The sequence below is a fragment of the Gracilinanus agilis genome, chromosome 6, assembly GCF_016433145.1.
Source record: "Gracilinanus agilis isolate LMUSP501 chromosome 6, AgileGrace, whole genome shotgun sequence".
NCBI lineage: Eukaryota > Metazoa > Chordata > Mammalia > Didelphimorphia > Didelphidae > Gracilinanus > Gracilinanus agilis.
Window position 1 is genome coordinate 19,278,796 of NC_058135.1, and position 13,817 is coordinate 19,292,612.

The 13,817-nt window shown below is 40.9% G+C and overlaps 1 protein-coding gene across 3 annotated transcripts in view; it reads right to left on the reverse strand.

Annotated features, from left to right (window-relative positions):
• PLAC8 (placenta associated 8) overlaps positions 1–13,535 on the reverse strand; it is a 34,311-nt gene extending 20,776 nt beyond the window's left edge. Inside the window, exon 1 of one of the 3 annotated variants that reach the window (XM_044680987.1) lies at positions 13,444–13,535. The gene's annotated coding sequence lies outside the window, so the exon portion shown is untranslated. Of the gene's footprint in view, positions 1–8,872; positions 8,892–13,227 lie in introns of those variants that run through there. The other 2 variants (XM_044680986.1, XM_044680988.1) reach the window with 2 other exon arrangements.
• Between the last annotated feature and the right edge of the window lie 282 nt (positions 13,536–13,817).

Here is a 13,817-nt window from a genome sequence, read left to right on the forward strand (position 1 = left end):
AGAGAGAGAGAGAGAGAGAGAGAGAGAGAGAGAGAGAGAGAGAGAGAGAGAGAGAGAGAGAAAAGAGAGAGAGAGAGAGACAGAGAGAGATTGGGTCTTTCTTATTTCCACTTCTCAGTTCATTAGTTCATTCTCTGGAATTCACAAGTTATCTTCCAAATATTAAACCTGTAACTGTATATAACATTCTCTTGGTCCTACTCTTCACTTTTCATTATCTTATAGTTCTTTCTAAGCTAAAAAAATAATCAGCTTGTTGTTTCTTATAGCACAGTCATATTCCATCATAATGTGAAGAGTGAATCAAACTTTCTTTGGCTATCAATCAGCAACTTTTAAATTAATCAGTCAAAAACATAAGCACTTCTAACACTAAGTAAGAGAGTTTGCAAGTCACTTGCTAAAGTGGACAACAACTCCAGAGGCCCCTGGGCGGTGCTAGGCAAATTGAAAGACTGCAATTGGTTCCCATAAAGGGGGGAAGGGACGGGAAGTGATGTGGAAAAAAGACTATTGAAAGTCCTGAACTTCCTGTCCAAGGACCTTCTCCTTTGGACTTCTTTGGATGATGACTTTGCCTTTGGGACTTGGTCTTCAGGCTTCTCCTTTGGAGTTTGTCTTGAGAGACTCTGTGGCAGTGAGCTGGACTGAAGAATCTTTCCCCAAATCCTTTATTAGCTTGTAGGGTGAATAGCTGGTCTACCTCTCCTGGCTTCTGGAGAGATTGATTCCAGAGAGGCCCTCCTTTCCTGGAGGAGGCTGCGTTGGTGGAACCCTTGCTGAAGACACCACCGGGTCCTCTGACTGAGGGTTACCAAGCCCCACGAGAGCTGAGCCAGGACACCGGAGCAACACTTAGGGTGATAGGCTATACATTTCTCTACCCTCTTCTTACATTTTTCTATTTTCACTCTTTCCACCTCTTTGTAAATAAAGCTACTAAGAAGTCATTTTGACTTAAGCTATAATATTTTTAAATTGGTAACCACAATATTACTTTAGAACTTCATATTAGCATAAAAACCTAAATTTTTCATTTTTTCTCATGGTTACATATGATTTATGTTGTCTCCTTTCACTTTTCCCTCCCCCCTTCCAAAGTTGACAAGCAATTGGGTTATCCATATATTATCAATTAAAACCTATTTTTTTTTTTTTTAAAGAAAGCTAAGGACACTGGGTTGAAAACTGGGATATTCCCAAGGTTCTTGGGTTCAGGATGCTGGATTATTTCCATCAGGGCCTGAGGTGAGAAGATGGTCAAGGTGATGGTAGTTTGATTTGTTTGGCTTATACTGCCTCGAGTCTCCCCACCCAGCGTGCCCTGCTGCTTCAGCTAGTCTGGTCTGCCCACCCTGTGAGTGGAAGTTAGTTGGCAGTTGATGGGCATGGATGGACCCTTTTACCATAAGCTTCACTCCTCTGGATGATGGTTATGAGGGTTGGGCTGGTAGTAAGTTAGGTGTTGTGGTGGGGGTTGCCTACTGTTCCCAAGGCTTCTGTGCTCATTTTCATAGAGAAACCATATGTTCTCTACTTTTTCCACAAGTAGATTTATAAAATTGTTTTCCTGTCTCTAATCAAGTAACTCTTCATCACTTCCTATACATGATGCCCCAGTGTCTAGCACATAGTAGTCCCTTAATTTGTTGTTGTTTAGTCGTTTCAATTATGTCTGACTCTTCGTGACCCCATTTGGGATTTTCTTGGCAAAGATACTGGAGTAGTTTGCTATTTCCTTCTCCAGCTTATTTTATAGATGAGAAACTGAGGCCAACAAAATTAAGTGTCTTTCCCAGGGGCACACAGCTAGATTTGAACTCAGATCTTCCTGACTCCAGGTCCAGTGTTCTATTCACTGTGCCACCTAGGTGATCCTTGGAGAAGAATTCATAATGTTTACGATGAGATATTATTTTATCCCTATATTACAGTTGAGGAAATTGAGGCAGATAGAGATTAAGTGGCTTGCCCAAGGTCACACAACTAGTAAAAATCTAAACCACCTAGCTACTATATCTAATTCCCCACTTCCCACAACTTCAGAACCCCAGGCAGCCCACCCAAAGATAGCAATAAAATTCAGTCTCTGATGAACAATTTGTTACCTATTTGGATGAAAATAACCTTCCATTTGTACTCATTTAGTCCTTTTTGATACTTTTAGACCAAAAGCTTGTTTGTGGCCCCAAAATTCTCTTTAAGTTTTTTTTTTTGTTAGGTAGAGGGTATAACCAGAAATAATCTGGTCAATTAGAGGTTAAGGAATTGAAATTTGTTCTATACTAGAAGATATTTTTCTGGGAAAGAGGATAAAGAAGTCAACAGAATGTCCCTGTTGACTCCATATGCAGATATCTGATGATGGACTCTGCCTCCACCTCATGGCTACCATGGCATGACCTCTGTGTGTGTGTATATATATATATATATATATATTTATATATATATATATATATATTAGCTAATCTTTATGTTATTATCTCCATTCATTATGAGGTCAACAAAAGTTAAGTGATTTCTCCAGAATCATACCACTGAGACTATATATATATATCTGAGACCAGATTTAAATTCAGGTCTCCTAACTCTAGACCCAATAATCTATTCACTGTACATCATCTTGCTACTCTCTCTCTCTTTCTCTCTCCTTCCCTCTGTCCCTTCCTTCTTCCTCCCTTTCTTTTTTCCCTCTCTCTCCTTCCCTCTCTCTCTTATTCTCTGTCTCTGTCTCATTTTCATAAATATATTTCATATATTATTTTTCTAATTACATGTAAAAATAATTTTTAGCATTCATTTAAAAATTTTTTTGAGTTTCAAATTCTCTTCCTCCCTCCCCTTTCCTTTGCTTGAGAAGCTAGCAATTTGATATAAATTATACATTATTCACAAATATGTACACACATACATGCTGCATAAATATAGAGAATAAATATGCATGAATACAAAGTAGTTTCAGAGGGAGGGCACAAGCTCTTTGAATCAGGAAAGTTTCAAATAGAAGTCAGTGTATGAGCTGGGTATTGAAGGAAGAGAAATATACTCTTGAGTTGGAGGGGAAGAAGGAATGCATTCTAGACTTGTGGGACATCCAGGGCAAAGGCAGCAGATAGGAGATGAAGTGTAAGAAACAGAGAGTGTAAGAAACAAGTGTAAGTAAAAGACCCATAGAGGCCAGAGTGGATGACCATTGGGTAATGATTGAGCAAGTTGTGGTATATGAGTGTGATGGAATACTATTGTGCTATAAGAAATGATGAGCAGGATGCTTTCCAAAAAACTGTGGAAGACTTATATGAACTGATACAAAGCGAAGTGAGTGTAACTGTACATAGTAACAGCAATACAGAGAGAAAACTGATGAACTTTGAAGGCAGATGGAAGCATACTTTTTTTTAAAACCCTTACCTTCCACTTTAGAATCAATACTGTGTATTGGGTTCCAAGGCAAAAGAGTGGTAAGGGCTAGGCAATGGGGGTCCAGGGTCACATAGCTAGGAAGTCTGAGGCCAGATTTGAACCTAAGACCTTCTATTTCTAGGCCTGGTTCTCAATTCACTGAGTCATCCAGCTGCCCCCTCAGCCAGGATTTGAATTCAGATTATACTGATTCCCATCACCTTTATTTGCTACAGCATCTTGCTGCAACAAACCAAAAATATAGTCTATAGCTATGGTGAGAATTTGAAAATGTCAAGCAGACTAGTTAACATTTTCACCTAGAGACAAAAGGGAATCATTGAGGGATGACATACATGATCAGATGTGCTTTAGAAACATTATTTTGGATTTGTGTGGGAATTAGAATGGAAAGAGGACAGTCTGAAAATGGCAGCCTATTAATTTAGAAGAGAAGTGATGAACTAGATCATGAGTAGAGAGAAGGGCACAGACTGAAAGATATAAAGGGACATTCAATCCATCTTGATAACTGATTGGATATGAAGACTGAGGGAGAGAGAAGAGTGAAAGATGGCTTCCAAGTTATGAGCCCTTAGGACTGGCAGGATGGTGGTGTCCTCAACAGAAAGGGGAAAATGTGGAAGAGAACATTTCAGGGAAGAAGGGAAGACCATGAATTTTTTTTTTTTTTTTTTACATATTGAGTGTGAGATGCTTTAAAGGGCATCCAGGTAGAGATATATATCAGGCCACTGGAGATTCAGGACAATCTCTTGGGAGAGACAAGATGGCAGCATTCATATAGGTCGGTGGCGTCATCAGCATGGAGATGAAAACAACTCATGAGACAAGAGAGAGAAGAAAACGAATAGTTCCAGAAGCTCAGCTTGTCAGGACATATGAAGACCCAGAAAAGGAGAATGAGAAGAATCAGTCAAACAGTCAGGAAAATTGGAACAGATGTGTCACAATAACCCAGGAAGGGCCCAATCAGTATCCAAATGAGTGGTGAGACAGAAAGCCATGAGAAAGAGCAGAGGAGACGGAGGCTAGGAAAAAAAAGAAAAGAAACTTTTTTGTTGGGTTGTTAAATGGAAGAGAAATATATCAACCTCACTTGAGGACTGGCAGGGCCAAGGGAAGGGCTTTTTTTTGGAGGAGAGGGGATTGTTTTTTGTTTTTAAAGATGGGGAACATCTGAACATATTTGAAGGGAACAGGGAAGGAACCTTGAGGAGCTAGCAAAATACTGAACAGTTGCTAGAGGAGACCGAGAGGATAAGATCAAGGACACAGGTGGAAGAGTTGGTGTTGGAGAGAAGAATAAACTCTTCATCAGAGACTGGACCTGAGGAGACATAACTGAGGGGAGGAATAACAAAATATAGTGGAACAAACACTGAGGACCTGTGTTTGAGTCCTATCTGACGCTTTTTGTGTGACTTTGCTCCAAGCATTTTGTCTCAGTGTTTTCAAGTGTAAAATGAGAGTGAACTAGATGGCTTCTGGAGTCCCTTGTAACCTTGTCCTTATCTCCTGCCTCTGTCTTTGCAATGGCTGCTCCCCATTCCTGGAGCAGTTCCTTTTCATCTCTGCTTCTCGAGATCTGTTGTTTCTTTGAAATTCAGTTCAAGCATCACCTTCCACATGAATCCTTTCCTGACACTCCCCCACCCCTGGTTTCTCCCAGTTATGAGGGCCCTTCTCAGATAAAATTACCTTGTATTTATTTTATTTGTACTTACATTATGTATACATTGTTTCCCCTAATAACAATGTAAGCTTTTAGAATTGATTCATTTTTGCCTTTGTGTCTGGAGTGTGAGAGGCACTTAAATTGATTGAGGGATTTTGAAGAGTAGAAAAGGGGGGATGATTGAGTTCTCACCAATGGCTTTTCTTTTCTCAGCCAACTATGAGCCAAAGTCCTCTGGATGGGTGAGGACAAAGGCAGTGGTATGGGAAGGTGTGCCTGAGGGTCAAGGTAAAAGGTTCGCAGTAGGGAAAGCCAGTCAGGCAATCAGTCAACAAACTTATTGACTGCTAACTATGAGTCAGGCTACTCAGATAAGATCAAATGACACAGGTGTGGGTGGCTATAGGACTTCCTCTAGCACCTTTTGGTAAAGGGTAAGGTCCATTAATTATATGAGGGCAAAGGAGGCAGGTGTGTGTGTGTGTGTGTGTGTGTGTGTGTGTGTGTGTGTGTATGTGTGTGTAACATGGGACTTGGTTGGACAACCTGTGACTTGATAAACTCTAGGGTAAGAGATTCAAAAGCAAAGGACAGGGGCAGCTGTGTAGCTCAGTGGATTGAGAGTCAGGCCTAGAGACGGGAGGTCCTAGTTTCAAATCTGGCCTCAGACACTTCCCAGCTGTGTGACCCTGGGCAAGTCACTTGACCCCCATTGCCTACCCTTACCACTCTTCCACCTAAGAGCCAATACACAAAAGTTAAGGGCTTAAAAATAGAAAAAGAAAAAAAAAAGCAAAGGACAGTGTACAACTGAACTGGTTAACTGTGGTGGACACACACACAGATAATGTATGTTTACACACACATATATGTATAATTCTTTTTTGTTATTCTGAATGTGAAAAACACCAATATAAGTCCCATATTCAAAGAACAGAAAAAGAGAATTATATGTGAAACTATGACTATCAGTTACACGTGTCAACTTGAAATCTGGAGACCCCAAGTTTGCCCTTTGTCCCATAAGAGTTTGCCTCAAGGGAGGTCTCAGACTTGCCATTTCAGACTGAACAATAGACCTTAAAGTAATGGATAATCCTAGTTTAGATGGGAGACCTAATCAAATAGTAAGTACACTTTTAACCTTAGAAGCTTTCCACGTTGTATCAGAGATCCCAAGACCAATACCTGGACGGGAACCGTTCTTTTAATAACTATCGTAATTAGGCCACTCCCTGATACCCAGCCTCTGGCCATGGTTTCTTTCCCTAACCTGTTGGTATCCTGTCAGTGTAGTTTGGACACTCTCACTTCCTTGTAGCCACGGTAATGTCAATCAATCATATTTCTGTCTCTTAGTTCCCCAAAAGGGCATATAAGTTCCTCAGAGACATCATCTAGTGCAGTGATCCTCCCAGGGATATATTCCCAGAGTCCCAGGGTTAGGCCCTGTCAAGTTCTTGGTGCTGGGCTCTGTGTAGCTGCCGAATATTGGACCTACCCCCTTTCCTGATTAAAGACTTAGTTTTTCTGGCTACTTTTAGTAGTTCTGTATTTTTTCCAAGTTCATTGTTTAAGGGTACATAAAAATGTAATAGGTCTCCGAATTGGTGCCTTACCCAATTGGTCATTCTGTAATAGTTTTACCCTTAACCCCTGTGTCTATTTGTACTGTCTGGGAAAGAATAATAATTATACCTAGAGTCTAGACTGCATTTTAAGGTTTGCAAAGCAATTTACTTATATTATACAAAGTATCTCCAAAATCTTAGTGTATTTTAAACTTACTTAAAGCTTAAAAGGGGGAAAATGGGAGTTTAAATAAATTTTAAGCTTATTTGAAGCTTAACAGGGAAAACATGACAGTTTAAATAAACTTTAAGCTTTTGGAAAGCTTTGGTTTTAACCACACCAAAAGTCTTTGGAGACACCCGGTACATATACACTCTTGGAATAGAAGTTTTTATAAACTCTTAAGAGGTCAGCATTTATGCTCACCATTGTAGTTGACATTTAAGGAGCATTTTTCTGTTTTCAAAGTGCTAAACGTGCATTGTCATCCTCACAATAACCCATCGAAGGTACTTTTATTATTCCCATTGAACAGATAAAGAAAGTGTGGCTTAGCAAAGCGGGAGATGCCCTTGATGAAAAGTATCATGAACCACACAGATGATCAGTGATGGACAACCTTTTGAGCTCGGTGTGTCAAAATTCACCAAAAAACTGAGCATAACTGGGGTGGTGTATCACTTTGAGAAAAAAACCATAATTTCACAATATTTATTGTTTAAATAACAAAAATGTATAATTGTAATATATAACTATATTTAATAAAACAAAATAGGTAAATGAATATAGGTAGAATTGTCATCTATAGTGCACAGAGTGTCTACACTAACACTACAGCAAATGTTTCATCCTCGGCATGCAGCTCCATACTTCTCTGTTTGCGGCCGAGTGTCATCAAAAATGGCCACTCGTATCAGTGCTGACACGTGTGTCATAGGTTTGCCATCACCACTATAGGTGCTGGACCAAGAGAAGCCCTCAGGGTCCGGCGTATTGCTCTGTGAGGAGCAAAAAACATGGCACAGGGGGGCAGCTGGGTAGCTCAGTGGATTGAGAGTCAGGCCTAGAGACGGGAGGTCCTGGGTTCAAATCTAGCCTCTGACACTTCCTAGCTGTGTGACCCTGGGCAAGTCACTTGACCCCCATTGCCCACCCTTACCACTCTTCCACCTATGAGACAAATCACCAAAATTAAGGGTTTAAAACAAACAAACAAACAAACAAAAAACATGGCACAGTCCAGCAGCTGTTGGGCCAGCTGAGGAGTCAGCCTACCAGCAGACTGACCTGTCTATCCACTTGTTTTGCTGCACCCGTTCGTTAAGGGAAATGGCGTTTTGATTAGAATTCAAGACCTGACCTTCTTTTGGACAAGGCATAATTTACTTTTCTGGAAATGAGAGGGTTAGACTAGATGACCTCTGAAGATCCTCCCCCCCTGTAAGAAATAAAATGGGTATAAAAGGATAGATTTAAAAATGTCATGGCTTTAAGGGATTTATTGAAAGCCATTTAGAAAAATGAAGCCACGTGCCTGTTGAGTTATTTTAAAGGGACCCACCATTTACCTGCTCCTCCCATCCTGGCTCCTGCTCCACCGCCCAGAAAAGAGGAAGTACCAGGGGACAGCTGGGTAGCTCAGTGGATTGAGAACCATGCCTAGAGACAGGAGGTCCTAGGTTCAAATCCGGCCTCAGACACTTCCCAGCTGTGTGACCCTGAGCAAGTCACTTGACCCCCATTGCCCACCCTTACCATTCTTCTGCCTTGGAGCCAATATTCAGTAAGGTAAGGGTTTAAAATGAATAAATGAATGAATAAATATATGAATGAAAAGAGGAAATACCAATCCCGTCCTTAGTCTTTATACTTTTTTCTAAGTTATTCCTCTTCCTGCCTATATGATTACAAGCAAGGAATCATGGGAAATGTAGTTTGAAGTCCCCTAAACTTCCACAGGAAGTTTAGATCAGGGAACCTCAAAATTAGTTCAAGGACTCCCAAATTTCCAATATGACACCCCTCTCTATCTAAGAACCTATGATTAAGGTCACACAGCTATCAAAGCCAGAGCTAAAATTCCAACATAGATGCCCTTGGGTTCAAATACATCTCTTTCTGCAAACATTTAATGAAAAAAAAAAAATCTTCTACCAAAACTTTTCTTGAAATAGTTTTCTGAACAAAGTCCATTCTTACCTCATTGGAAAAACTACATAGAGGCAGCTAGGTGGCCCGATGGATAGAGTTCCAGGCCTGGAGTCAGGAGGACCTGGATTCAAATTTGACCGCAGATACTTCCTAACTAAGTGATTCTGGGCAAGTCACCAAACCCAATTGTCTAGCCCTTGCCCTTTGTCTTAGAGTTGTTACTAAAACAGGAAGTGAGAGTTTAAAAAGAAAAAAAAAAAGACCCTACAGAACAGTTCCTTCTATTGCTTTCAATTTGGAAAGGATGTGGGGGGAGAGAGTTTTGAGAGTTCACCCAACTGTGACCTGATAAAAGCAACTAGAGGTAGGAAGTTCAGAACATCCGTCTCCCTTTGGAGAAGGCAAGAAAAACCACAGGGTCTTCACTTCCTGAAACTCTACCCTCCACTTCCATTTCCTCCTAGTCAAGAAAATACATAAGATGAGCTGGGTAGTGAGTCGTTTGGGAAAAAGGAGAATACTTTATGGCAAATTTGTAAAAATGATAGTTAATCTGTTAAATAAGTGAGTCATTAAAAATGTATTAAGCATGTATTAAGTGCCAAGCATAGTACTGTGTGGGGAGGAAATTGAGGGGACCTTGAAAATTTCAATGTTCACCCTCTTTAACCACTATTAAACAATATGACCGTGGAAAGCCATCACTTAAAATGTAATGCTTTATTAAGAGAAATGTGGGGGTGCTGCCTCAAGTCACTGACCCAAGACAGATGCCCCCAAAAGTTTACAGAGAGAATTGGCCATGCCTGCCTCAGACTCATCGGAGACAGCTTCGCTGATTGACTTACAGAGAAAACTCTGATACAAAATGTTCCCAGGTTTCCAGAGACTCTCCCAACTAATAGGAAGATGCGACAGAATGAACATTTCAAGAGGTTGGAGACAGAACTTAGACTAGCTTCACAATGGACACATTCAAGCAAATGAACATCTTCCAGAAATTGAAGAATAGCTTCACAGAGGATACATCCAAGCAAATCAATATTTTAAGAAAGAAAACAAGAGGGGAGTAGTTGGGGACTGGCTTGTCTGGGAGGGGCTGGTGTGAGGATCAGTCAAGCCAAAGGGCTGGACCACCTGGAAGAAGGTTCTATAGATATAAGACAACACAAAGATACTATAGGAGAGACTCCTAAGACAAAAGGGTTCTCAAGACTGGTACTTAAGATTTGATGGGGTACTTCAGGGTCTAAGAATAGTCTAGCCTGGGACTCCTTCCCAAACAAACTCAAAAGACTCCATTCAGAACACTGTCCATTAGGGAGAAGGGTGGAGTAATCTTGTCTAGAAGGGAGCTTGGAGAGAAATGAGTAGAGGAGAGGGGGAACCAGCTTTTATAGCTTTTTGGAGATATTAATTAATGTGAACAACTTGAAAATAACACGTTAATTTCTCACTCCACACAGTACCATCAATGTGAAATCTGGATACCTCAATTTGACCCCTGCTCTTGGAGAAACCCCAGTGCCAGGCATACCCGTTGGGTGGAACTATAGACCTTAAACTGTTTGGAGACCCTAGTGTGGGTGAGATCCTTGGACATAGTCAGAATGTTGAGTACCTTTATTTGTTCTAATTAGAAGTTTCTCCCATTGTATTACATACAGTCCTCTCTCAGGAAGCCCAGCTCTTAGTTTGACCCTTTCCTTCATAATTGTTATAGCTGATCGCTCCCTGATACCCCTGAGGCTGGCTGCAGACCTCTCTGCAACCTGCTTGCGGTTGCCACCAAGTTCTCCAGAGGGTATAAAAGACCCCCAAGTTCTGTCCCTCTTCAGAGCTGGCATCCAGCGTGGTGCCTTCTCCCAGGGATACGATCTTGTTGCTGGGCTCTGTGTGGTGGCCAAATATTAGACCTATCCCTATCCTGACTAAAGACTTGGTTTTTCTGACTACCTAATAGTTCTTTTTTTTCCAAGTTAACAGTACTAAGCCTTGAGGATACCTCTGGGGGATATAAAGGAAGGCAAAAAACAATCTCTACTCTCAAGGAGCTCACAGGTAACAAGAGTGACATCATGCAAATTATTGTTATTGTTCAGTTATGTCTCTTTGTGACCCCATTCAGGATTTTCTTGGCAAAAATACTGGAGGAGGGGCAGCTGGGTAGCTCAGTGGATTGAGAGCCAGGCCTAGAGACAGGAGGTCCTAGGTTCAAATCCGGCCTCAGCCACTTCCCAGCTGTGTGACCCTGGGCAAGTCCCTTGACCCCCATTGCCTACCCTTACCACTCTTCTGCCTTGGAGCCAATACACAGTATTGACTCCAAGACGGAAGGTAAGGGTTAAAAAAAAAAATACTGGAGGACTTTGCCATGTCCTTTTCTAGCTCACTTAACAGGATTAAGGGACTTGCCCAAGGTCACACAGCTAAGTGTCTGAGGTCATATTTGAACTCAAGAAGCTGAATCCTGACTTGAGGTATCCATTGAGCTAACTAATTCAGTACAGACAAATACTGGATAAATTGGATATAATCCAAGAAGACTTTTAGTGTCTGAAAGCTTTCTCCCATCTTTGACTTGCCTATTTTATTTCTTAACTATTTAGAACTTTCCAAATTCATATCTCCCTTTATTTAAAGGTTTCTAACCCCCTGGGTCTATACTTAAAGTCAGGGGATCTCATTTTTTCTCCTTTGTGTGTTTTGTATACCAGTTGAGAAGAATCATACTTGGCTTTTTCTTACTAATGCCACTCGCCCTCTTTCATTTTGATGTTTTTGACAAATAAAATTTCCCATAGATAGTGTGACACAGTGGTTAGAGTACTGCCTCTGGAGTCAGGAAGACTCATCTTTGAGTTCAAATCTGGCCTCAGGCATTCACTAACTATGTGTGCCTGGGCAAGTCACTTGATCCTGTTCGCTTTTAGTTTCCTCATCTGTAAAATGAACTGGAGAAGGAAGTGGCAAACCCCTCCAGTTTTGCCAAGAAAACTCCCAGTAGGATCATGAAGAAATGACTGAACAATAACAAATTTCACATTCTAAGGGCTGTCATCTCACACAGTGGGCACTCTTCCCCAAAAGAGAATTAAGTAAGGCAAGCAGCATTTTATATAATAAAAAATTACATCCTGGGGCAGCTGGGTAGCTCAGTGGATTGAGAGTCAGACCTAGAGACAGGAGGTCCTAGGTTCAAATCCAACCTCAGACACTTCCCAGCTGTGTGACCCTGGGCAAGTCACTTGACCCCCATTGCCCACCCTTACCACTCTTCCACCTAAGAGCCAATACACAGAAGTTAAGGGTTTAAAAAAAAATTACATCCAGAAACTAAATTGGAAAGCAGTAGATGACAATGATCCACAACAATTCCACAGGACTCATGCTGAAAAAACACTATCCATTTCAGAGAGAGAACTCATTAACAAGTAGAAGTATAATTTTCTTTTTTTAATTTTTGGCCTTTTTTCAGGCAATATTGCTAATATGAAGATATATCTTGCATGATTTTTACGTGTATAATTTATATATCTTCTTACTTCTCAATGGGTGGGAAAAAGGTAGAAGAGAAGGAAGAATTTAGAATTCAAAAATTTTAAGGAAAAGAATGCTTAGAATAAATAAATAGTAAAATTTTTTTTTATATATTTTTTTTAAACCCTTAACTTCTGTGTATTAGTTCCTTGGTGGAAGATTGGTAAGGGTAGGCAATGGGGGTCAAGTGACTTGCCCAGGGTCACACAGCTGGATAGTGTCTGAGGCAAATAAATAGTAAAATTTGAAGAAAAAAAAGGAAGGTTTTAGCTGGCCCAAATCCTGGGGTGAAAATTCAAGTATCCCATGCTCTTACCCTAAGTGAAACCTCCAAACCTCAGATATTTAAATTCATTAAATAATTTGAACAGATGAAATGGAAGAGTCTATCTTAAGACACAGTCAGACCCTTACTAAACTTTTGTAGAAAAAAAAAGAAAAAGAAATAAGACAAGTAGCCTCAAATACATGAATGTACATGGAGATGAGCGGCGCAATTAGTGATCAGCTTGACAAATGTAACTTGTTAAAGGCACACCCACCAAGAAGCAATTTTTGTTACAACAAAGTAAACTAAAAGTCCAGGTTTTAGACTTGAACCGAAAATCAGTCCCCTTTCCTTTGGGCGACACAATAGAAGGTATCGCCCATCGGGCCAAGTCTTGCTTTAGTGTGATCTTCAGAAATGATCGACCAACACTTGTTAGTCTAGAGCCGATTATGTACGCACGAAATCAAGTACCTGAGAAGAACAATGCCAAAGAAAAAGCAAAAAGGAAAAGATGGACCTATTCGTTATTGATCTGATCAAATACATATTTATGGTTCTAAGCTAGCTGCAGAGTTGAAAAGAGAACTCTTACCTGCTTGGAGTTCCCAGGAGAAATGAAAGCTAAGCGAGGCAGGGGGGAGGCACGAGGATTTCTCAGAGAGTAATTAAGCGGAATACAAGATAAGCTCCGAGGCGCGCGCACGCAGTGGCCACCGGGAGTTTTAGGTGTGTGTTTGGGGCTTCCAGGAAAAAGCAGCCTCGGGAAAAGAAAAGAGAACTGTTATCTGTAGCCGCATTTGGAGCCTACCTAAGGTTTTACCAGGTCCTGGTCCGAGAAAAGGGAAGTGCTATTTGGCATCCCAGGGTGTACTTTACGGTCCGTAGGTCTTATGCAAATATTTCCAGGTCTCTGGTGATCTGCACAGGCAAATGCGTTTCCATGGGGTAAAGAAATTAGAGAATCACACGAGCCGCTGTATTTTGCTACAAATCAATCCACTGGCACCCAGTGTGTGTGTGTGTGTGTGTGTGTGTGTGTGTGTGTGTGTGTGTGTGTGTGTGTGTACAAATATGCTAGTCTACATGAGGTGAAAATGTCAGCAAGCAAAGGGAGAAATCAGTCACCCAGGAGGGACTGTATGATCATCCCCTTGTCCGTATGACCTAGAACCTGCCTGGGCT